Source organism: Podarcis tiliguerta (assembly GCF_965153285.1).
Source record: "Podarcis tiliguerta genome assembly, chromosome: 4".
Classification (NCBI taxonomy): Eukaryota; Metazoa; Chordata; class Lepidosauria; order Squamata; family Lacertidae; genus Podarcis; species Podarcis tiliguerta.
In genome coordinates, this window is record NC_139537.1 from 63,236,764 (window position 1) to 63,261,235 (window position 24,472).

General features: G+C 42.6%; 1 protein-coding gene and 1 long non-coding RNA gene across 4 annotated transcripts in view; one reads left to right on the forward strand and one right to left on the reverse strand.

The window, feature by feature from the left end:
• Window positions 1-24,472, reverse strand: part of NHS (NHS actin remodeling regulator) — a 230,499-nt gene that overhangs the window by 112,913 nt on the left and 93,114 nt on the right. The window lies entirely within an intron of this gene.
• Window positions 620-3,626, forward strand: LOC310677123. Its single transcript, XR_014510940.1, has 2 exons — window positions 620-732; window positions 1,658-3,626. It is a non-coding gene; the product is annotated as an uncharacterized lncRNA (long non-coding RNA).

Sequence of the window (24,472 nt, forward strand, 5' to 3'; positions counted from 1 at the left end):
GCAGCAGAAAACAAACTTGCTCCGTATCTTCCATGTGGCAGACCTTCAGATATTTGAAGATGACTGTCCTATCACCTCTCAGTCTTCTCTTCTTCAGGCTAAACATACCCAACTCCCTCAATGAACACCAGAGGCAGATTTAAGGGTGTGTGACCAGTTTGCACTTACTGGGCGCCAAGCCGAGAGGGCGCCACAGGGGACACTGCAACAATAACGAGCAATGGAAGGCGAGAGGCTGAGGGGGAGCCACTGCTCAGGGAGCCGCTGAACTTGAGAAGCCCAAGTTTGATGACCACCACCATCCTATTTGCATTGCTACTTGCTCACAAAAACAACTTGGAGGTTTGTGACCAGATTGTTCTAGAACAACCATTATGAGCCCAATTAAACATAATAGTGCCAGTGACGTTCTATGGTAACACTTAAAAGAAAGCTGAACAGACCTAGATGCAGTTACATGGCTTTTCAGAGCACCAACCCAAAGCTTGCAAACTCCAAAACAAAATGTTTACTGTAAGCCCCCTCCCAATCTCCAGAACTCTTGAGACCACCTATCTGCTTCTTCTCCCAATGATGTCACAATATCTAGGTCTGCAAAATTCCTCTTCCTTTGCCAGCCAGGTTCCTATCTACTTCTTTCCTGCACTCATCCCTAAGCCACTCCCCACAACCAACAAATATGGCAAGGGAGAGAAGATATTCACACAAACATGCTTGATCCTTTATTATAAGGTGAGGATTACCAGCTCCAGGCTTGACTTGGTGTTCCCAACCACCTGACAAACAGCTTTGGTGCCTCTGAATGAGTGCTTGGACATGTCCCATCCAAAGTGTACTAGCCTCACAGACTGAGAACTAGAAGCATTTTCTTTTCTAAGATAAAGAAAACAACCGGCAACAAGAGATAAAAATAGATTGGCTGTTAATAGTTTCCATTGGAAATATTTTACCCGAGTTGAGCAACTGAAAGAATTAAGCGTTCATGTGGAATCTCTCAGCGGCAGCTGCAGTGTGTGAAAATAGGGGAGATGGCATAAATGGCTTAATAGCATGGGTCTAAAAAAAGACCCCTATATTTCAATGTGCAATGGAAGGAAGGCTTTACAGCGTTTTGACATCCATGATAATTTGTCTCACGTTATTTTATTTTAGCAAAATTTATATACTGTCTGATTATAAGAACATATCAAAGCAGTTTACAAATAAAAGGAAACATTAAAATCACCAATAAAAGACAGTTAACAAGTGATACCTAACAACATTTCAATACTAATTAAAATCTACAAGAAGCTAAAAACAGATAAAAATGCATGTAACTTCTGCATGTCTGGATAGGCTTGCCTAAGCCTAAGCAAAAACGTTTTCAGGTTTCATGTAAAAAGATGGATGGAAACGGCTTCCTCATAAAAGGAACCTATTGTTAACAGAGTTCTCTGAGAGTAAATCACCAGTGCTACCTATTAGGAACATTTTTTTAAATGTTCAAAAATAAGAACTATGAAAATTAAATCACCATCTCTTTAGTTGTTAAGGGGGCTTTCTTTGAGACACAATGCAATTCTCCTGGATCAAAATGGATATGCAACATATGGAGCCATTTGGAAAAAAGGGGCACTTGCTATGATTTCCACATCTTGTAAGTTTTCCATTCTCTCAGGGCCAGTCCATGCTTGCTGTGGGCATAAGAAGAAATGGATATAGAGATGGCAACAGTAAATGCACACAACAGACCAGCCTGCCATTTGGATTCCCAATAGTTCCAGATGCCAAAGACAAACCGTATCGCTCTGGAATTCTTCAAATACTTCTTCCAGAGAAGTATAAAGCAAGAAGACTGTGTGTATTTTGACCACAACTAATAATTATATGTGGCCATCTGTATCAGTGCCAAGCTGTGGTCCCATGTATCTAGCATCCAAAATGGCAACTGACAGATCAGTGGCTTCCAATGAAGAAGTCCCAGCAAAAGGGACTTGCCTGTATTCCTTTCAATCATTTACCATGCAATTTGAACTTCACCATTCATTATCTTCCCCCGCCCCCACACCTATACAGGAACAGCACAGCTACTGATTTAGAAACCTGGCATCCAGATGTATATTCCAATCCTAGAGGCCCTGTGAAGTTCCAAGATTGTTGAGTGAATGGGTCCCAGGGGGAGAAAATGCCTCACAGCTAAGATATATAATTTGCCGGGCATCTATTAAAAAAGTGAAACATGCTCCTTTTAACCTCTGAAAATGTGATCTATAGGAAAACAATGTCTCACACAGCACTGGCCCAAGACATTTTGTTGTCTGAGGCGAAGTACAAGAGGCCCCCTGCTTCCCATTCCATGTGGAGAAGCCAACTGAACCGGCATTTGAATTGCATTTCAACGCCAGTGATGTCAGAGCATCATTTGAGGCACCAGGCCATATTCGGAGCCACAGGAAAGGCAAGAGAAAGAATGGCTGGGGCGCTCCAGCAGAATAGCTGCAGGCTCTTGTTGCTGTCCCCCAGGCACCTTCCACTTGAAGTGATTGGGTTCCTCTGTCAAATGATAGGGCCAGCTCTGGTTTCACAACAGTGTCAGTTGCAACAATAGTCTACATTTCAGACCTGAATAAAGAATCCCATTAAATCTGGGAAATACGTATTTCTGAGGGGTGAAACCTTGGTGAAAATCAACTATACTAAGCCAGAAGCTGTAACCCAAGTGGTATGCCATGGGGCTACCACAAATGTCTGGCTTTAAAGGGATACTAATGGACAAAAGTGGAGTTAAGGAGACTCTGCTGCTTGCCTGCTCACTCAGGAGGCCTTGCCACTCACCAGAGGGAATAAGGCAAGGGCACATCTGGAATGTCACAATATAACTAAATAAGTTACGCTACTTTTACAATGTAGTCCGGTAAAAGAGAAAGGGAAAAAACTGTTCCTTCTAAATATTGCCAATGAGTCTTCAGTCTTGTCCATCCAGTGGACTCATAACTCCTGGCCGGAACTCCTTTGGAGGGTGAAAGGGCTCTTGGCAGGATCACACCTAGGTGCCCGCTCTGGCACTGCAGAACTCAGAGAGCTCACTGGAATTCTGGGAAGCTGAAAACAATGAAACCATAAAGAGAGAGGATAGGTGGCACAAATCCCAGGATCTTCAGGCCTACCAGTGGTGGTGAAAATAATTACTTCTCTGCCATCAATGCATTCTCTAGTAGACATCCAGCAGAGCTTTTCCATGTGGTGAAAGGGACTGTGAGAGCTGCCCGGGTTGAGGAGTTGAAAGCTTGCTGTAGTGGTTCCATGGCTGTGCAATGATCTCCCCACAGAAGGGGGCCTTGCCTCTGCAACGTATTCATTTAAGTGACAGCTGAAGACAGGCCAATGGGTGAAGTCTACTTCAAGTATGAGACTGCTACTATATTACTTGTGGGTATTTTATGTGAATCGATTTCAATGGATTGGCTTTTGTTGTATTTTATTTTGCTGTACATCTCCCTGTCACTGTTGGGAATGGCAGTATCCAAAAACCTAAATAAATAATTAAATACTCTCCTCAGTCACTCAATACTATAGAAATGCATGGCAAATCCCCCTGCGGCCTAATCAGGAACTAGCTCGAATAAATGGAATATATTTGGAAGACATCCATTAGCTGTTGAAAAATAACCTAGTTTTAAATCTAACTGATTCTGAATCACCCTCAAGCTACAATGCCATACACTAGACCCTAAATATGAAGAAAGAACTACATAATAACAGTACATACACACAGAAGCAAACACACACACATACACTCAAACTGTTTCTCACGCCATGGTGTGGTTTTGCCTCCAAACCATTGAGCTGAAGACCAGGTAGCAGCAGCAGTTAGAGTGGCAGGCAGGAACGTACATCTGTCTGCATGCCATAACTCACAGGAGCCTTCTTGTTCCTGTCCAGAGAGTGATCTCTCTCACACACAGAGAGAGAGACACACACACAAACAAACATGCTGGTTGTAGCCAGGAAGTTCTCCCCTTGGCCCTGCACCAATGGTCAATTCCATTCTCTTTCCCCACAACAATGTGCTAGTAGCAGCTTTACTTTTGTTTCTCTGGCTGATCCCTCCATCTGCTCAGTGACTGCATCAATTCACCAGCCATTTTCCTGTCTCCTGCTGCTCTGCACCCCAGCAGCCGGCCAATCATTGTCTCTAATAAATCAGTCAATCCCCCTAAACAAAACCCTCCAAAGCTGGGCAAATCCTTCTGACAGCAGCCACACAACTGAAAGGAGCTGAACTTGGGCTTTTTTCTTTCTTTCTCTCGTTCCTTTTTTTTTTTTTTAATTCAATGGTACAGGCTTTGCTGACCTCTACTCAAAAAAGAGAAAAAAATCACATAAAGAAAACGAACCCACAGACCTGACATTCTACGTCTGTCCTCCCACTTTTCTCAGTTGCAGTGGTTTTTCATTCACAAGAAAATGTACTAGAGGCCTGATTAAGGTGTACTTACTTGATAGCAGATTTGACAGCATGGTGGGAGGGAGAGGGGGTCCTCAGTCTGCCGCAGAAGTGAGGCTGCTTAGACATTAAACATTCTGTCTACCTACTTTTAGGGATATTACCATAGCGACAGTGACAGAACTATTCTCAAGTGCAGATGGGACCACATTTACTAAAAATGCATGGTGCACCTTGGCAGACTTTTAGAGTCTATTACTGTAATTGTCTGCAGGTTTCTGCATTTTTACAAAATAGCGCAGTATTATTATTCTTTTTAACGACTTACTCACCAGGCAAGGCTGGGGCTGCTGTGCAATGTTGTTCTACATACTCATTTTTCGAGCGCCAGAAAGAAGTTGTAGGTTTGGATTAGAAACCTTACATGGATCCCAATGTAATCAGAAAAGGGAGAAAGAGCCTCGCCCAACTAACCCCAAAGACAGCAACCGATGCTAGGTTGATACAGTCTTCCATAGGTGACAGGTTTTAATTAATGTAATTTTTAATAAACAATATTAGTGTACCACTGTCATAAAATATATCACTGTGGAGAGCAGTTAGTATCAGTACCTATTGGTCTGGGTCACCCTGCCACATGATCTGGGTAAAGGTAAAGGTAAAGGGACCCCTGACCATTAGGTCCAGTTGTGACCAACTCTTTATTGGCCGAGGGAACTGGCGTACAGCTTCCGGGTCATGTGGCCAGCATGACTAAGCCGCTTCTGGCGAACCAGAGCAGCGCATGGAAACGCAGTTTACCTTCCCGTCAGAGCAGTACCTATTTATCTACTTGCACTTTGTGCTTTCAAACTGATAGGTTGGCAGGAGCAGGGACTGAGCAACGAGAGTTCACCCCATCGCAGGGATTTGAACCGCTGACCTGATTGGCCAGTCCTAGGCTCTGTGGTTTAACCCACAGCGCCACCCGTGTTCCATGATTTGGATAGGTGGCAGTAAAATCACAGGCTTCTGAGCAGTTCTGATCCCTTGCCCACCTCATTTTTAGGGGTGTAGTGAAAACAGCAGCACTGTGGAAGGAGAATGGCGCAAAAGTAAGTGCAAGAGAGGAGCATCTGACAGTAGCCAGCTCAAACCAGCATCATATGGACATGGCAGAGTGAGTGAGCGAGATCGTATGCCTGTCAATGCTTCTTGTGGCTGTCACGGCTCAAGAGCATCATTTCATTACAGGGAGCAAGGGATATGTGGTTTCCCCTTCTCCACAATGGAATCAGGAGGCAGGGAAAACTATACATTCAATTCTTCCTGGCAAGAAATGCATGGGAGTACCACTTCTAGTTAAGAAGCCAGCAGAGGCACCTATCTGGTTCCCCTCTGCTTGATTGGGGGAAAGAGCTGCCAGGGAGTACTGCATAGCAGGTATGGGGAGAAGACAAGACACCCATTTAATGCTATACTATTACTAAGGATGGGTTGATTTCAGTTTTTCTCTGTTTTTCATTTCCCCAAATTTAAATTCAGTTCTTCACATTTCCACTCCAGTTCATGCTTTGGTTTTTGTTGTTGTTGTTTTTTAAGTCATCATGAAAATCCTCCAGCACTTCAATGCAAATTTCTCCTAATATACGCATTTTTTGTATACAATTTTGCCTCATATGCCCATTTTTTGCAAAGCAGCCCTCCTATTATAATGCATTTTCTGTTATTTTCACTAATACACACACCTATATGCAGACTTTTCTGTTTTAAGTTTGCATATTGTTTCAGAAACTGTGAATAAGGTAAGTTCACCTTAAAATGTGAACGGAACCATATTTTCCCACACCTCTGTTGCTCCCAGTTTAGACTGCAATGTAGGACTGCAGCTGTAGTATACAGAGGTTCGGGGTGAAAATCTACCTGAATATTTCATGGCAAGCACAAGCTCCTTCTTGGAGAACATTTCCTATGCAACTTGCATACCTTTAACACAGAGACAATTCTCCGTGAGTAGATTTGAGGAAAGTAGGAATATTGAAAAACAAACAAGTAAGAAAATACTACTGCAAAATCGGCTGTATGTTTACTCCAATTTCAAGCTGCGATAACAGAGAACAGATGCTGGTATTGATTTTAACACATGGTTGCCTTACCAGTTCAGTTAATTGTTATTCATTAATTGCACAGGAAGCTATTTTGTTCTGGCCAAGAATCTGTCTTGAGCAATTACTGTTAATTATGCTACATTGCAACAAAATTTGGAGTTTTCTGATACTACAATGGCTGGTAACCTTAACCCATACACTGCTTAGAGATGGCGGTGATTAAGTGGAATAAAAATTGTTCATATAATTTAAAGATGGTGGGAAGTTTTGGTAAAATCACGTTACGAAGACAATCCTGCATTTTAGTCTACTATCTCGAACATACCTTTACAACTAGAAATAAGCAATATGTGAATATCTAATATATTTTAAAGCATACACCGAAAATATACTATTGTGAATGTGACCATTATTTGAGAATGGTCTGCATGCATCATACAGATAATAGTCAGAGAGCTCTGACTAGATACAGGTCCCTGCTAAGTGTATACTTCATGGCACACCTGAGTAAAATGTGAAATAGCCTTGGCTGACATAAAAATCAATGATACTTCCAAAGAAATTTGACAGGACTGAGGTGGCCAAGGCAGAAGGCATTGCAACCACAAACGTTTCTTGTAGGAAGTGTGTAGCTGGCGTGTGTCAGGTAAGGGGCAATTAATTGTCCTAAGGTAGGGCACTGAATGTCTTATAGTTATACCTGCAGACTTCAATTTTTCTTTGGAAATCAAAGGAAGGTATTCTGAAGCTTGTCTAGAAAGAATGTAAAGCAAAGGTTCAACCATGTCAAGGTTCAGGCAACCTTGGCCCTCCAGATGTTTTTGGCCTACAACTCCCATGATCGCTAGCTAGCAGGACCAGTGGTCAGGGATGATGGGAATTGTAGTCTCAAAACATCTGGAGGGTCGAGGTTGAGGAAGCCTGCTCTAGTTATTGTACCTTGATGAACCACTCCTATCTGGGTGCAGTGGTGAACTTGAGGCTTTCAAATTTCAATGGCAACCTGTGTGATGTCAAAATTTGTCATCCCCTCCTCTAGCCTTCCATTCTACATAATTGTTGTGGTGCCTCTTGGGGCACCCTCCCGGCTTGATGCCCAGTGCAGGGGAACTGGCTGCACCCCTGAATCCACCTCTTCTGGGTGACTTATATCACATCCAAGCAAGTCTGCTTAGCCTAGTTTACATGGCCAAAGCTACTGTGACCTGCCGTGACCAACCAGTGCTTGATTTCCTGTCAAAACACACAGCATGGTCATCTTGTAACCACATCTTTGCAAGCTTGGTGATAAAAAGGGACTCTTTAGTGGGACTCACAATTATCCTAGCAAGCCACAGGGAACTCAGTTCATAGGCAAAGAAACAGAGATTGAGGGATGGGGGGGGGGGAGAAATGCATGTTGCCATGGTTCAAATATATTACTGCGAATGATGCATGTCAGCTACATGCTACATTACAACCATACTGTGGCCCTATCACAAGTACATCCCTTATCAGAAGGGGACTCTGAAATTACAAAGGAAGCAACTGTTTTTCATTGGTGGCTCTGGGATGCCCTTCCCTCAAGAGGCAATTCTGGCTCCTGCTTTACAAGCATCCAAATACCAGTTTAAGCCATTTTTATTTATCTAGGCATTTTTTTTAAAAAAAAATCTGAGTTCGCACTAGCCAAATGGTCCAAAATTGTTACTGCATTAGAAATCAAAGATACCAAAACTTTTTGGTCACTTCTCTCAAGAAAAGATATCACTGATTTCCCTAATATAAGCGATGAGGCTTGGATTTCACATTTTACTGCTGTTTTTTATGATCACCAAGTTTGTAAAAAGGAAAATTTTATATTTTCTCTGGTAAAAACTACCCAATTTCAAATTACTGTTGAGGAGATGAAAAGGATAATTTTCTCGTTTAAGCAAGGGAAATCACCTGGTATGGATGGCATTCCAATAGACCTGTTGAGATTAGATGTAGAATGGTGGGCCTCTAAACTTGTGCCACTTTTTAATTCTATCTGTCACTCAGCCCTTGTACCTAAGTCGTGGAACAACTCAATAGTGGTACCGATCTTTAAAAAAGAAAGGTGTAATGGAATATAGAAGGCTGCCCTCTATCCGATGACTGTTCCATCTATCCTACACCGAGGGTAGACATTGTGGTGCTCTCCAGATGTTGAACAACTCCCACCATCTTTCTCCAATGGCTGTGCTGGCTGGGGCAGATGGGAGCTTATTATTATTATTATTTATTTATTTCATACAATTTACACACTGCTTGGTTGTATGAAAAACCTCAGAATGCTTGGGAGATGGAGTCCAGGAGCATCCGAAGGGCACCATGTTGACTACCCCTACTCTACACTGCCCGATGCAGGTTCTCTGTCAGCCAGGGGACATTTCCAGCCCTACTTGGGAGGTGCCAGGGATTGAATCATGGACTGTCTGCACGGAAAGCCACTGAGTGACAGTCCTTCCTCAAGGAACGCAACCAGCAGTGCTATTTTTTCTAGAAAATGAGGTGCTGGAACTCACCACAAACACCTCCCTCGTTCTCTTAGAATGGCAATGGCGCTCACCTGAGAGGTGCCAGAACTTAGTTCCGGTGAGTTCTGGCTGAAAAAAAGCCCTAGCAACCAGCGTTGTTTTATGCTTTCACTACTCTCTCTTTTTTATGCTTTTTTCAATGTTTTTATTGTATTGAGCTCTATGTAAGCTGTACACTGCCCTGGATCTGATATGGTCAAGAAATAAACCACAGCTATCTTCCTTTTCCACTACAGCTACCAAAAACTTCTGAGTTTACTTTAGTAAGTATCAACAGGAACAGGAACCATTTCTGCCTTCTTCCTGATTTTTTTTTTAAATAATACACTGGGAAATCTATTTTCTCAGCCTTACAAAAAAGAGTGCAACCCCCTTTTCAATGTTCACAAATGTTCAATGAACAATGCAAAAAAACAGAATCCTCTTTGTTTCCAGTGACTACCCCCAGACTTCTGAATTAACTCAGAGCAGCTTTAACAAGAGGGAAGCCAAATTGTCTGTGGGCGAAGAATCACTTGGAACATTTCCTCAATTAAAAATACTCTGCTAAACTTTTCTTAGCTCCTACTGACTATGCCAGAATGATAGCTTCCCACAGAATTTTTGCATTCAAAATAGAACTTCCAAGACTTACCCTGCTTGGCTGGAATAATTTTTGCAAGTAAAGTCATTATATCCTTAGCAACTTACAGACTCTATATGCAATGATAAATAGGTGGGGTTTATTTTATTTTATTTTTTTAAAAGATAAATAGGTGGATTTTTTTTTTTTATAAAAAAACTAAGTTGTCCAATGTGCTCAGAGACACTTTTATTTCCAGGTCTTAGCTCTGTCAGATTCTGTGAGCAAGGTCTGGCTGATGTTTGCTTTTACAAGTCCTGCCAACTGAATTTTCCAAGGGACTGAAATCCACTTGCAAATAGATATTTAAGTGGCGATGGATGACAAAGCATGGGAGGACAGTGGTTGAGAGGGAGGAAAGCAAAGAGTTTTGTTGTACATAGTTACTGAGAGATAAGATGGAACAGGAGAAATCCTGACTCCTTCCAGAAAGCCAAGGAACAACTAATGTTTGAAATACTTTCTCTCTCCTGTGACCTTTTCTAGGCTGATGGAGATTATCACTCTGCTTACATTTCTAAAATTATTCCATTGTTAGCATTAAATCCCAGGCAGAAATATTTTAACTGTCAAACTCTGTGTGCAGGGCTCTTGCTCTCCAAGTGATTGCTTCTAGTAACACAGTGGAACCTTGGTTGTCGAATGTACCGTATTTTTTGCTCTATAAGACTCACTTTTCCCTCCCAAAAAGTAAGGGGAAATGTGTGTGCATCTTATGGAGCGAATGCAGGCTGCGCAGCTATCCCAGAAGCCAGAACAGCAAGAGGGATTGCTGCTTTCACTGTGCAGTGATCCCTCTTGCTGTTCTGGCTTCTGAGATTCAGAATTTTTTTGTTTTTTTTTGTTTTCCTCCTCCAAAAACTAGGTGAGTCTTGTGGTCTGGTGCGTCTTATAGAGCGAAAAATACGGTAATCCGTTCCAGAAGACCATTTGACTTTCAAAACATTTGAACAGAGGTGTAATTGCCGGTTGGCAAATTCCTTTTTAAAAATGGAGAAATGTGCCTCAGAAGCGCATTCAAAAATAGAAGCATTCACTTCCGGGTTGTCAGCATTCATGTTCCGAATTGTTCGGATTCCGAAGCGTTCAACAACCGAGGTTCCACTGTACATGGAGCTGAAGTAAACCATTGATAATGGAGAACCCATCGTCTAGCTTTCAGGACTGTGGATGGTCTCCATGGCTTTTGAGATTTTTCTCTGCATTTCTCTCTCTCATGCATATCTTGTTGCTTGAGCTCCCCTACATTTGCTGCGGAGCTCCTTCCCTCCTCTCTCCACACCCTTTCAAGCTTCGGCGGTTCCCTGTTTCTTTTCATCATTAGCTGGGCTTCAGTTTGCTCTTCCCACTGGAGTCGCAGCTGCTGTCTATTGTTACCTTCCCGCCAGGAGATTGTTTGCCTTGTCTGTGGCTTGAGCCTTTTAGGACGCTATATGCTTCAGCAAGCCTGTGCTCAGTGCCAGAGAACTTGGCACACGCTACGTCATGACAAATGCCCTGCAAAGTCTCTTTTTCTTTTTCCAGGGTTTAGCTACATGTTATAGGAAACCCAAAATGGCTGCCCTGAGTCAAACTCCTCCTTCCTCTGCTCTACTATGGGGTACTCCTGCATCCCAACATTGAATTGTTTTCCACTGTACCTGTTTCACATCATGGGCAGTGACTGGTAAGGAGAGAAATGCATATACTTACACTGAATGTAAGTAAATTAACAGAGTGACCTTGCGAATTAACTGTACATACTCCTTTAACTGCAGCCTAGCTTCCCATGTTCTCCTGTCTGTCTCTCTTTCCCAACAGAATGGGCGAAATCCTGCTGCAGACCTGTGTAAAGAGCCTTGCCAGGGAGTTGTATAACCCTGGTTGATAAACCTTTCCCATTAGCAATACCTGCACAGAGCCTGAACAGTAGTTAAAGTTCAACAGACAACACAGTGACCTGGTTCATATGCCATAGTAAGGCAAAGTATGTGTTACTGGGATCGTGCAAACGTGCTGGCTCACACCCACTTTGCACCTTCCTTTAGGACAGGATGACCGCTAAACCAAGGTTTGGCTTAGCATGTTGCCCAAATGTGGAATCTCTTCTCCTTAACCATGGCTTATAACCATGAGACAAAACTTGGCTACAGGTCTTGGTTAAGGACAAGAAACCTTAACCACAGTCCCAGGTTTGGATCTCAAGCTATATAATGCCAAACCTTATATTTAGCTGCTGTACTGCACTATGCTAAAAAGCATCAAGGAACAGCAAAACAGATACAATCTCCTCCATGGGAGCCAGTTTGTTGACACTGATGCATGGTTTGGCTTCACATTACATGTGAACACGGCTGCTGACACCTTTGGGTCGCAGGTAAAGCTGCACCATACAGAGAAAGAACTGGGAATGGGGTGGCCTGTCCTGCTGTCAGTCTCATATTCCTTCATTTACAGATCTTAAAAAGTAACAGAGAGTGCACTAAATCATAGGGAAAATGTCTTGGCAACATCATACACACACCTTAGCATGGGCTCCTTGATTTAGGAGACATGGGCAAGTACGGAAGCAGAACTCTGAAGCCAACTTGCTGAAACTTCATGGGAATTCTTCTGTGTGATTCCATTCCCTGAAGCAGGAAAGGGCATCAGCTGTACAGCCTTCTTTCTAAACAGTAATGGAAATCTCATCCAGGGATATAAAGCTACACCTCAGAATCAAATTAGCTTGTTCATTATTTGGCAATGGTTAAGAGAAGATTGGGAAGATACTGCTAATCTCTCCCCATCTCACCATTCTGTTCTTGAAAGAAGGTTGAATCATCCTCAAACTAGGAAACAACCCAAAAAAGAAACACAGCTGTTTCTTAAAACTGTCAAAGGCCTGTGTTTCCACGGAAAACAAATATATATACATCTATAAATTAAATAAGAAAGGAGATGAATCCATTTGTGCAAACAGAAATGTACTGAACAGATATTTTTAAAACTCATAAAAATCAGCAGTCCGTTTCCCCTGAAAAACAACTGGTTAGTTGTCCTTTTATGGTAGTGCTTGCAATGAAGGAGCTGACCCTTCACAGCCAAATACGGATCCTGGCTTAGCAAAACGAGGCACCCGCTCTTGCCTGGATCCAAGCCACCAATTCCCTGCTTCTTCACAACTTGCTTTTTTCTGCTAGGAAAGCAGTCTGCGTGTAATAAAAGCCAATCATTTCACACCGCCAGCCCCCTATGCCTTCGGTCAACAGTGCATCCCGGTGAAAGTACCGCCTGGTCCTAATTAAATAACCACACTTGCAAGGAGAATGATCACACACACATACACATACACACACATGAAAGAAAGAAAGAAAAAATGGAGCAGTGTTTCAGCTTACATAGCACCCTGCTTGACAAGCAGCCCAAAGTAGCTGACAGTACGCAGAGCACCAAGCTGTGCGCGAGTAATTCTGATGCACTCGGAAAATAAATAAATAAAGCAGCGCCACAATTGCCCTGAAAGAAAAGCCAGACATTTCCCTCCTCCCTACAGGCAGCACATTCAAGAAGCCTGCGGTTGTGACCTACTGCCAATGGTATCTTCTGAAAGGTATTTCATAAGGAGGCATTTAGAAAGCGATTAGGAACACATATGGATAGCGGTGCTGCCAAAAAATACTAATTGGAGTGCAATTTCAAGAACCACACCCCATGCTAGATCAAGGTTTCTTTTTAACAGTCTGGGCCAGAGACCTGCACCTCTAGAAGGAAACCAGACAAGCTGCAGGAGGTTTGGGGGCATCAGTCATGCAGAAGCAAGGGAGAACTGGCAGGAGGAGGTGATGCTTAAACCCACTCCCTCCCACTCACTGATTTCCCCCCTGCAATTGCCCTCAGCCATTATTTTTTTGCTTTGTCGGGTCGAGATGCCTAAAGAAGTTTCTCTGCACAGAAAATGGCTTAGCAGAGTAGGTATTTGGAGAAGAGAGTCAGCAGTCGTAGGAAGATTTAAGCATCCCCTCTCCTACCCTGCAATGCCGCCTGACAGGTCTTTAACCAGTATAGCTGATCGATTTGGTTCCTGATCATGTAACACCAGCTCAGAAGCACCTTATTTGGACTCCATCCCAAAGACTCGGGGTGGTTTCAAGAAGAAGAAGCTCAGAATTAATAAATATAGCGAGGAAAATGAACCATCTCAGAATCTCAATGTGCAAACATTATATTTGCACAGCTGTAAATTAATCGACAAATGTGGGAAATCTTGGTTATTATTTTTCCTTTCTGGAAGAAATGCTGCCAGGCTGAACTCAGCACGTGTTGACCCCAAGGTGGCAGTTTAGGACAGCACATGGCAGAAGGCAGTAGGTTTTGCTCCACCAATGTACAGGACAACTGTGCCTTCCAAGATGCTCCATTACTATATGTGCTCCTTCCACTGTTTGCTAGACCCAAAGGAATTACGAGGCAAAGGAAAGAGGTGAAAGTCAGGGCGAAGCAACGCCCCATTACCCCAGCATAACCGACACAGCTGCCCAGGGATTTTTAGGACAATCTCATTGAGAAGTCCAGCAATCTACCTTCTGCTAGGATAACACTGTTAAGGCAAGGCCTTTCCAAGTGACAGCAAAGTCACCTACCTAATCCTGAGTCTCTGTTGCTCTCCAAAGATGGGCCTCAATTCACTCCATCTTACACACAGTATATTTAGGCAATAATGGAAATTTGCATGCCCAGGGAGATGTGTAGGCATGGATGGAATAGGACTATAGACATCAGGGATGCCCAAACTGGAGACTATGGTGAAAGTACAGGTACAGCAGTTCTGGAATCCGAGGGTGGTGATTGGGGTCTAAAATATAGAAGAGTAGCCCTGTAAAATATGCAAGCTGCTCCCTGCTCAATGTTGATTTTTCTGCCTTTGGAACACCTTTGTTCTAAACCTAGTATCACTGTGGGACAATGGGCTAAACAAAGTATGAAATAGTTTTCTCCCATCCACCTGGCTGCAGAGCAGTGAGTGAATCTGGGCATGGATTTTCAATCAGGTGGTAAGCAAACCAGAGGGGATTCCAGCTCTTGTTAGTAGGCTATTTGTCCAGATCTCCCAAAGGAGCTTCACTAAACATATTTCTTTGCCTGCAGGTACCTCTAATAGGTTGCAAACTCTTGGCCAAATAACCCTTCATAGGTGGAAGTATTTGTTGACTCATGATTCAGCTGAGCTCAGAGGACCTTTGATTTCATATCACCCTCCATGATCAAATGTGAAGTAGCACATCACTGCGTTGACAAGTCTAGTGGTTATAATAACATGAGATATTCTACATCCCCCACTGTTTCCTTATTCAACAAAGTTCTGTACTACATAATAACAGGAAGTGTGAAACAGACAGTGCCTCTACAACCTAAGTGTACGCGTATTTACAGTGCCCAGTCATTGAACTCCAATGGGTATTTATTTATTTCCTGGTATGCCTTACTCTCACACCAAGGCACTTTCCTACACACTTTGTAATGGCAGATGTGGATGGCTTTCTGTCTGGATGGAAGATACACAAGGGAACAATTCTGCTCTGGCTGAAACAGATGTAAACACCCATCAACTACAGCCCACGGCATCAGCCTGATCCGCATCATAGGAAATGAGAGCAAACCCTCTTCTGCCTGGCCCCACTCCCAATGTTCCTAAGGAAAACAAAATTACAACAAAGCGCTGCTTGCTAACTGCAGACAGCTGATATGGTCAAAGACACAAAATCACAGGGGACAGGGGAATAATTAAGATAACTGACCTAAAAGAGACTTAAAAGGAGGAAGCACTTCTAAGAAAGTGATTCTGGAGATTCATTATGGCTATAGGGACAATAGATGTTTGCTTTTACAATCCAGGTACGGGAGTGGCCAAGAAGAGATTAAAAGGTGAGATAGTAGTCAAAAGAAAAGCAGAACAAACATCCTGGGAAAGCTTTTAATGAGAGCCATTTCAAATCAGTTTCTATAGTTCTTTTCAGGTTGGTTAGAGGAGGAAGTGTCGGAAGGCGTGGATGTTATTCCACATTCAGTGCTCCATTCATACAAAATAAGGTAATTAGAAGGGAAGCCTGAGAGATAAGATCAGTGAGGGAAAAGTGCTGATTGGGCCCACAAAAAAATGCACACACCCGAAGAAAAACATGCTGGCTTAGTGCTTATTAAGGATATTTTTATCCAGCCAGACCTCCATCACAATAGTGCCCAGGCGGGGTTCAATGCACATCAGAGGACACAAGTGGCATGAAACCAGCTGAAAAACAATCAAAAGTATAAATCAACATAAACAATTAGAGCAGTTTAACATACAACATTAGAACTAGAAAGGTTACTCAAAAACGACAAGGCTGGCTACTCTTGCTCAATAAATAAAGACTCTAATATCCTACATGTGGTTGGGTAAACAGATATGTCTTTATTTGGCACCAAAATGATACAAGTTGCAATCTACTAATCTTAAGAACATAAGCCCACAACCAGGACCTGAGTGCAAGAGAACTCTCTGCATTTATATGTCCAGGCAACTCAAAGGCATATGGCCTCGGCTAGTGGAGTCAGAACATAGGCACCATGACTAGTAGCCTTATCCTCCATGAATTTGTTGAATCCCCCTTTAAAGTCACTCAAGGTCACACCCACACCATGGCTTTCCCCCAAAGAATCCTGGGAACTGCAATTTGGTAAGGGTGGTGGGAATTGTGAGGCGTGAACTACAATCCCCATGATTCTTTGGAGGAGCCCATGTACTTTAGATACATGGTGTTGAACGTGAGCTAAGTGGACGGACATTGCTGCATCTAGTGGGAGCAAATCCCATAGTTCAACGATGTGCTGTGTGAATAAGTACTTTCTTTTGTCTGTCCTAAATCTTCCAACATCCAGATTCATTGGATGGCTAGACATTCTGTTATTATGAGAGTGGCCTACGTATCTACTTTATCCATACATTTAAAGTGCTTGCACTGTACGTAGATTAGAATTCGGCAAGCTGCTAGTCAGTCAAAGGCATGTGTTGGGGTGCAATAGAACAACCAACTCACAAGAGGAGCAGCCACAAAATAAGTGAAAGGGCAGCAGAACACACACACACACACACACACCTGAAAAGGCCCACACACAGTGTTAAAAGAATTTTATGACAGAGATGGAGGGGACAGGAGAATGAAGGCGACTGCCCAACTCACTTGTGGGAAGTGCTTTTAATAACTGCCTGCACATATTAGCAGTTCAGCATCTATCCACTTACTGCAGCGTATGCAAGTTGGACAAGTTAGTGGTCTCTCTTGATTAGATGAACAATCCTGCAGGGCTGTTAAAAGCATATGAACTTCAAAGAAGCCTCAGATCCAAGGCTCCTGAGTCAGAGTGCCTGGCATTAGAGGAGAACACAGATATCGAGTAGCAATACTAGAAACCTGATGGTGCAGTGATCATCGACAAGATGTACAGTTATCTCTTGCTATTGAATCTACAGGAAGGGCAGAGCAGGTAGCACGGTATCCCAAGGAGAAAATGTTGAGTTAATGGATGATTTAATTATCCTCCCATTGGCTCGAATGACTTGTCGTTTATATCATAAAAGAGTAACGAGATACAGAAGAGGACAGCATTAGCGGGTGGTGGGGTGAGGCTGCCCCACTCACCTGAGCTCCAATCAGTTGCACCACTGCTGTTTTCCAGGAGAGAGGGGAGAATGATGAGGCAGCAACAAGGTCAGCATGGTGCAAATGCACCGGCAGAGCAAAACTGGCATTCCTACTGGTGCATTTGTTCTGCAACAACAGCCTCACCATCTCGCCCTCTCGGTCTCCTGGTAAGCAAAGGTCAGGTGAGCTGTGGCACCCTAAGACGATGTCTGTTACTAAGGACAGGGCTCTTGCAAAGTCAGCAGTGCGTAGCAGAGGGAATTGCAGAAGGTGCAGCTTGTCATTCAGGCTACATCTCTCTTCCACATTCAGCTATTAACATCACAGAAGCCCTAGCATTAATTGCATCAAGCCACCTTATTACAAAGAGTAAAAAATCTAACGCAGTCACATTTAATTTCAGAAGAGGAAATTTCTCCAAAGATGGGGATTACTTAAAAGGAGGTTGAAGAGTGGAGTCATTATGTTATTATTGATTGGGTTCCCCCCCCCCCCGCCAATCTCACAGCTCAAGGCAATGTGCAAAAGCATCGCACAATATATTTGGACTGTATAGGTCTATGGCTTGTGTTATCATGCCACCTGAGTACCATAGCACAAGGAGGACACCACCTCTCCTTCAGCAAAGGCTATATTTTTAGATCTCTTCCCATGGGTTTCTATTTTTAATTGCAGTCTGCAGGAGTGGAAAGTGAACTCATTGTCTGTCTAGATGTGAAAAATCAAAAGCAACTTCATTTCATCAGTCTATATGATATTATGCATGCAGCATGAATAGAAGAGTAGAACCCCAGATTCCTCAGAGACATCTTGTGTCATTTTCAAGATGACAACATTGATTCTGTACTCACCTGACAATCTGTTTTTCATTATATGAACTCAAGCCCACACAAAAAGTGGGGAGAATGTATTGCTGGCATTCCCATTATTAAGTGTGTAACATTAAAGGCCCTTATCCCACTAGCGGTTTTATCGTCAGCCCTAAACCACATTCACGTTAGAAGTTCAACAGCAGCTGATGTTATTGCAGTTTTTATTTGGGTTTTAATTACCAATATATATGTATACAAACTGTAAACCACAAACAGTTTCCTTTCTTTCCTTTCCAAACGCCAAACACCAGACCCCACAGTAAAAAAACAGAAAGAAGCAAAGAGATATTGCCAGACCAACAGCAACTGGTATTTATTAAACAGAACTCCTACATAAAACAGAAAGGAGTGTGTCAGATTATTGGCTTCACGCTGAGACAGCTTCACACAAGGTTGCCAGATCAAAAATATAAAATTAAGAGACACTGCAGAGTGGATATGTTTTGCTTTGATTGCATATTGAGATCCAAAAGACATTTCTCCCAAGGCGAGAATGCTTAGCCACCTGGAAAAAAACTTACGGATGAACCGCATGACAAAGCACGCTTGTTTGAAACAGACCAAAGTCATTCTACTAGTCCACATGAGATACCTTGATAATGATATGTCCCCTGAGATCCCATGGGAAAAATGTTTAAATAAATAAATAAATAAATAAATAAAGTCACGTTGCCATTTCCAATCCCTGACATTAGATTTAAAAAAATCCAGTTTGGGAGACCACAAGGGTCCTAGATTTGCTGTCCATCCATGAACACATAAAGAAACAAATACTCAGTCTGAGTAAATGTATTACACTATGCAAACACGGCAATATTTATCTCTGCACATATTATTGTAAAAAATTCCTGCTAATTTGATAAAAGATACATGTCTTCTTCCATCGCAAAATGACAGGCTTGTGCAGCATCTTCTTTGTGCATCATTTTGGCATCCAACCCATTCATAATTGTTTACAAAAATATGAAATGTGTGATACGTTGCATTGAAATAAGCAAAGGCAACAAATTCAGAAGTGCATTATGACTGCTTTCTGAAAAGTTAGTTCAATTAATAGAATGCACTTGTCTAGAATGAATATGTATGTGTTTGCATGAATACATACACACAAATGCATGCGCACATACACCTGTGCCTTACAGAAAAAGGCAGAAGATACCATGCCTTACACATCATATATCCTGCACTACCTGCTACTAGGGCTTGTGCCTTATTTAAGCAATGAAATTCAGTTCAGGTTTTCCAGATGACCACAATACTGTAAAGTTCAGAAGAGCTGTAGCCAATGCTGGTATTCAGTTTGTTCTGTAACAACTCCAGAGATGGCTGTAGCACAGTCTCAACTCATTTCTAGCTCATATTATCTGGACAATCATCTCATAGGCACATCAGAAAAACACAAACCAGCATTAGAGATCTGCAATGAATAATTTTCAGAAGCAAATGTACAAAGGACCAGTTACAGCACATCTACTGGCAGGTGTCATTGTTGCATCTCATATGCACTTTAAAAATAAAAATAAAATTGTAGTTCTGCCATCAGTGGAACAAGATTAATACACAGAATTGCTATTGGGAATGTATATGTTGCAATTAATAAGAGCTGCATGAAGAAAGTACATAACCCCAGGCAACTGTGCGCATTCAAATCAAGGCAAGGAAACGTACGGAAGCTGGCAGCACAGCATCTTTCATATATTGTCTGCTAGATACATACATCGCCTCCAAGAGATATTGGGAATATATGAACAACATGACAGTGGAAAGGCCATTGTGCAATGGGTGCCTAATCAATATGAATGGTTTTCACTTGAGGTCTAGGTATATTGATTGGGCAGTGTGTGAAATCCCTTGTTTGAATTCATGTTCTTTAACAACAGTTGGGGAATGTGCAGATTGATCAACCATCTGGGTGAAAATCTTTGCTGATACTGCCAATCTGTCCATATTTTCTATGCCTTCTAGTGAATATGCACATTCTCTAGCCAATTCCAATCAACCCCTCTCTCTATATACAATCTAGGGATGTTTTGACTATTAGCAGTAGTTTTAAGTGCAACGGTGCATGGGAGAATCACACTGCCGGTAGTAAAAGAGATCCAGTCATGTCCACACTCTGAAACTGAGGTCCCCTCGGAGAAAGAGCAGGGGACACAAATGCACAGCAAACTCCCTTTCTGGGAGTGACCCAAGAAAACCTAAACTTCAGACCCTGACATTCCATCTGCAGGATCAGACGTCTCCGCCACTGTTGCCTGGGCTCCTGGGTAGATCTTGGACACAACCCACCAGTTGTCAACCAGCAGGTCCACAGGAGACAGTGAACTAGGCAGATGCAACAGGGCTGTTGGCAAAGTGCAAGGCTAACTTTCTTATGAGACTACTTAGAATGAAGGTGAAGCCTATATAGGCATCTGTCTGGACCAGAGCCAGTCTGAAAGCCAAGAAAGAGTGGAGTCTCCAGTTTCAACACAAGTAGAGATCTGGTTTGTAGCCAGCCCGCTGTCAGGTTCATATTCTTGAGCCTCTCTGAATTGGGAAATGGACAATACAATAATTTGTATTAGACAGTGACCCCAAAAGTGTGCCCAGTTATCAGTTGCATGCCACCAGATACAGCTCACTGTGTAATTCTATCTATTTATAGTATATAATGAAGAAGAGAAATGCAACTGATGTACCTATGCACATTGTACTTGATCTTTACACAGTCCATAGTTATAGAATTCTCGTCCACAAGAGGCAGGGATAGACACCAACTTGGATGGCTCTTAAAAGAGGATTAGACAAATTTGTGGAGAAGGAGGCTATTAATGCCTTCTGATGACTATGTTCTACCTTCCACTTCTGGAGTGCCAATCTGGGTCTGGGTGCCAATCAGAGGTGTAAGGTGGGGGGGCGGGGCGGCGGCTTTGGGGCCATGGCCCCAGGTGCAAATTTGTGAGGGGGCGCAAACAAGCATACCTCAGACCCAGCCACAGCAGCTCTGCCACCACCTCAGGCCTGACTTGGCGGCAGAGAGCTGAAGGAGAGTGAGCAGCAGCTTTCCTGGACTGTGGCGCACGGGAGGGTGCAGACCCGGGGGCCTCTGCCGACGATGCCAGTCGCTGGGAATAACTGGAAAGCAATGTGCTGTTGTGTTCAGGTCCTGCTTTGGGCCTCCCATAGGCATCTGCTTGGCCATTGTGAGAACAGGTGCTGGACTAAATGGGTCACTGGCTCTTCTGATGCTCTTACATAAATTCCCAGGGACAGGACTCCTTTCTTCTTTTTCATCTATGCTGCAGAGAGGCTCTGTGTATGACAACAAACTACAGTGTCCCAGATTTATTTTTTTAAACTCCCGACTGATAAATTCCCTGCAGAAAACCAGAAGCTGGATGAAGAACACAATCTATTTTAGCAGCAAATTTTTGTTTTACGTATGCATATGTTCTTTCCCCCACCCCAATGGGAGGTTATGGAAGTCTCCTGGGTAAAATGACCCCCTTTTCTGATTGTGAATTCTGTTTACAACAGGGTGCCCTCTACAAGAATGATCGTTAATGATGTACTTTCGAGCTCTTTTCTGCAGGGTTTATACCCAATATACAAACCCTCCTGAAGAAGACTCCGTAGCACAGAGGAACAATAGATAATCAAACACAAACATGCAATCAGATCTTGTAGCGGCACTACATTACACCTGGGCATGTATAGCGGAGCTGATTCTTTAATTCAATTCACCGAGCATTTAACACTGAACAAAATCCACATTCTGAAAGCAGAATTTTCATCAGCATGAACTGTATTTACTATTCACTCTACCCACTGCCAGAAATCCAGGGACAGAATAGCACTCATCAGGTGTTTGTGGCAAATGAATGAGGGTTTAAAGAGGGCATTTGCAAGTCCAGCCCCCCAGATCCCCAAAGGCTCTTCCTGTTTTGAGAGAGGGGGTACTAAGCATGTGTGGGTGAACGCATTTAAAATCCTTCTTATGGTTGGAAATCTAGATAATACATGTTCTTGATCATATGGAGAATTCTACTTGCCTGAATAGGGCTTACAACTAACTGAAATGTTCACAGCCCACATTATTTGGGCAGAATATCACCATATACACACTTTCATGTGATCATCCACATGGAAGGAGGCAGGGGGTAGTTGACAACTTTTGGGGCAGGGAAATTCATTGAGTTTCAGCAGGGGGATTTATCTAAATGAATTAGCCACCTTTGTTTTTCTTCTTTTCAATCAATCAGCATCATCAATACTTTTAGCGGTCTAGCCACTTTCAACGGCATCATTTATGGGAGGGGATATAGCTGCCCTCAATTTGCTATTAGTTTAAATGAAGCAAAGCAAAGATTTAGCTACATAATAAAGATATGACACATACATCCCTCAAAATTTGTAAAATTCATTCACTGTTGGAGATATAATCCAATATTTGCAGGAATAGGAGGGGGTGATTTTGCCACAACTCCCGAAATTCACAGCACTTGGAGACAGCTTCACGCCCTTTCTTTGTTTTGGGTGGTGGCTCTTGGAGATGTTCATGCGCATGGACCACTACACACCACACATCAACTGCAGTGTGACTTTACAAAGATGTGGGAAACCCATTTATCCAACAGCCTTTAGGACAAAAGCGTGAACTATCCCACTGGGAACTTATCCACAGCAGGTTCTGTTCTGGAACTAATGAGAACCACATAGTATCTTAGGCCCAATGTGTTCTTTTCAGGAGAATTAACTGAAAGAAAGTCCATTGTACATAGCTAAACATTAAGTGTTTCATGTTGACCAGAGCTAGATGTTTAAGAGGAAGTGTTAATAAATGGCAACAAACAGTACCCTCTGTTGTTCTGTGCTAGTTTCTCATACAGTTACGAAGGTGGGGAAAAAGAAATCCCCTCTCCTCTCCCGGACACGCCCTTTCTCACTTCTGGATCCTGGAGCTTTGTGGGGACCAGCCAGACCTCTTAATCCATCCCTACTCATCATCCACAATCCGATTCTCACCTGCTGGATACCCTGGTAGGGAGGGACGCCACTACCAATTTCCTCATTTTTCTACTCTTAAATTCAGTTTTCCATATTCCACATCTGTTTATGATTTTTTTTTTAACTTCTCATGAAAATTCACTAGCATTTTAGTTGAATTTCTCACAGTGTACATGTTCGGGTGTGTGTAACTTCACCTAATATACTCATAATTGTGAAGCAACTTTAAGTAACGTACGGGCTATTTGTATGTTATATTCACTGCACATGCTTTTCTAGTCACACTTTACCTCATTATATGCATTTTTTTGTACATGTGAGCAATGCATTGCAAAATTCAGATTGGTGCCATGTTTTAGTGTATTGTTTTGGAAAGTGAGGATTTGGTAGGTTCACCTTTAAATATGAACTGGATCAAATCCCCACCCTAGCTCCAATCCCTAGACCCTGGATCCTGCTTACTCTAACCCTAACCCTCCTCCTCCCCTAAAATGTAAAGGGAGGAAATGTAAGAAAAAAGAAAAATGAAGATTTGTTTCACAGCCCACCCCTCAGCATTCACAGCCCACCCCTCAGGTCTACATGGGAGGATCCTTCAGATATTTGGTGCCCAAGTGGTTTAGGACTTCCTATTGTTGATTTAAGCACCTTGAATTGATCCGCAGCAACACAGAACATTCCTAGTAGATGAGAGACTCCTGTCATATTGTTGTTAGCACTAACATATATCTAGAAGCCACAGTCTTACTCTGAGCAAAGAGGTTAAATAACATGATGTGGTAAATTTAAGGTCACCCACAATTTCCTCAGGAGATTGCTACTTGTGGTAAATATTAAGCCTTTTGCTGCTGTCAGCTATCTAAGCTAATGGAGCCTAAGGAAAGGAAGTCAGCCTTTCTCTCTCTCACTCTCTCTGCAGCTTAAAGCAAAGCACTGAAAATTGTGCTTGCATTAATTCCTGTTTCATGGTCTCAGGAAGATAAAAGGCTGCAGAAGAATGCAAGGGGGGAAAGAATCTTTTCCACATGCAGACATAGATGTTCCCTGCCTGCTTCCCTCCCTCAGCACCTTAAAATGAAAACCACTTGGCTTTGATTTTCACCAGTAATCAAATGAGTCACATTTAGCCATAAATTAACATGATTAATACTGAAAAGCAAGCAGCTATTTTAAATTTGCCCACTGGCAGTCACACACATTGGCATGCGCCTGCGCACAAGCACACACACACACACAGAGTTATTCCAGGGCCTTTTATATAGTTTTGCACACACAGAGACACAAATTCCCAAAACA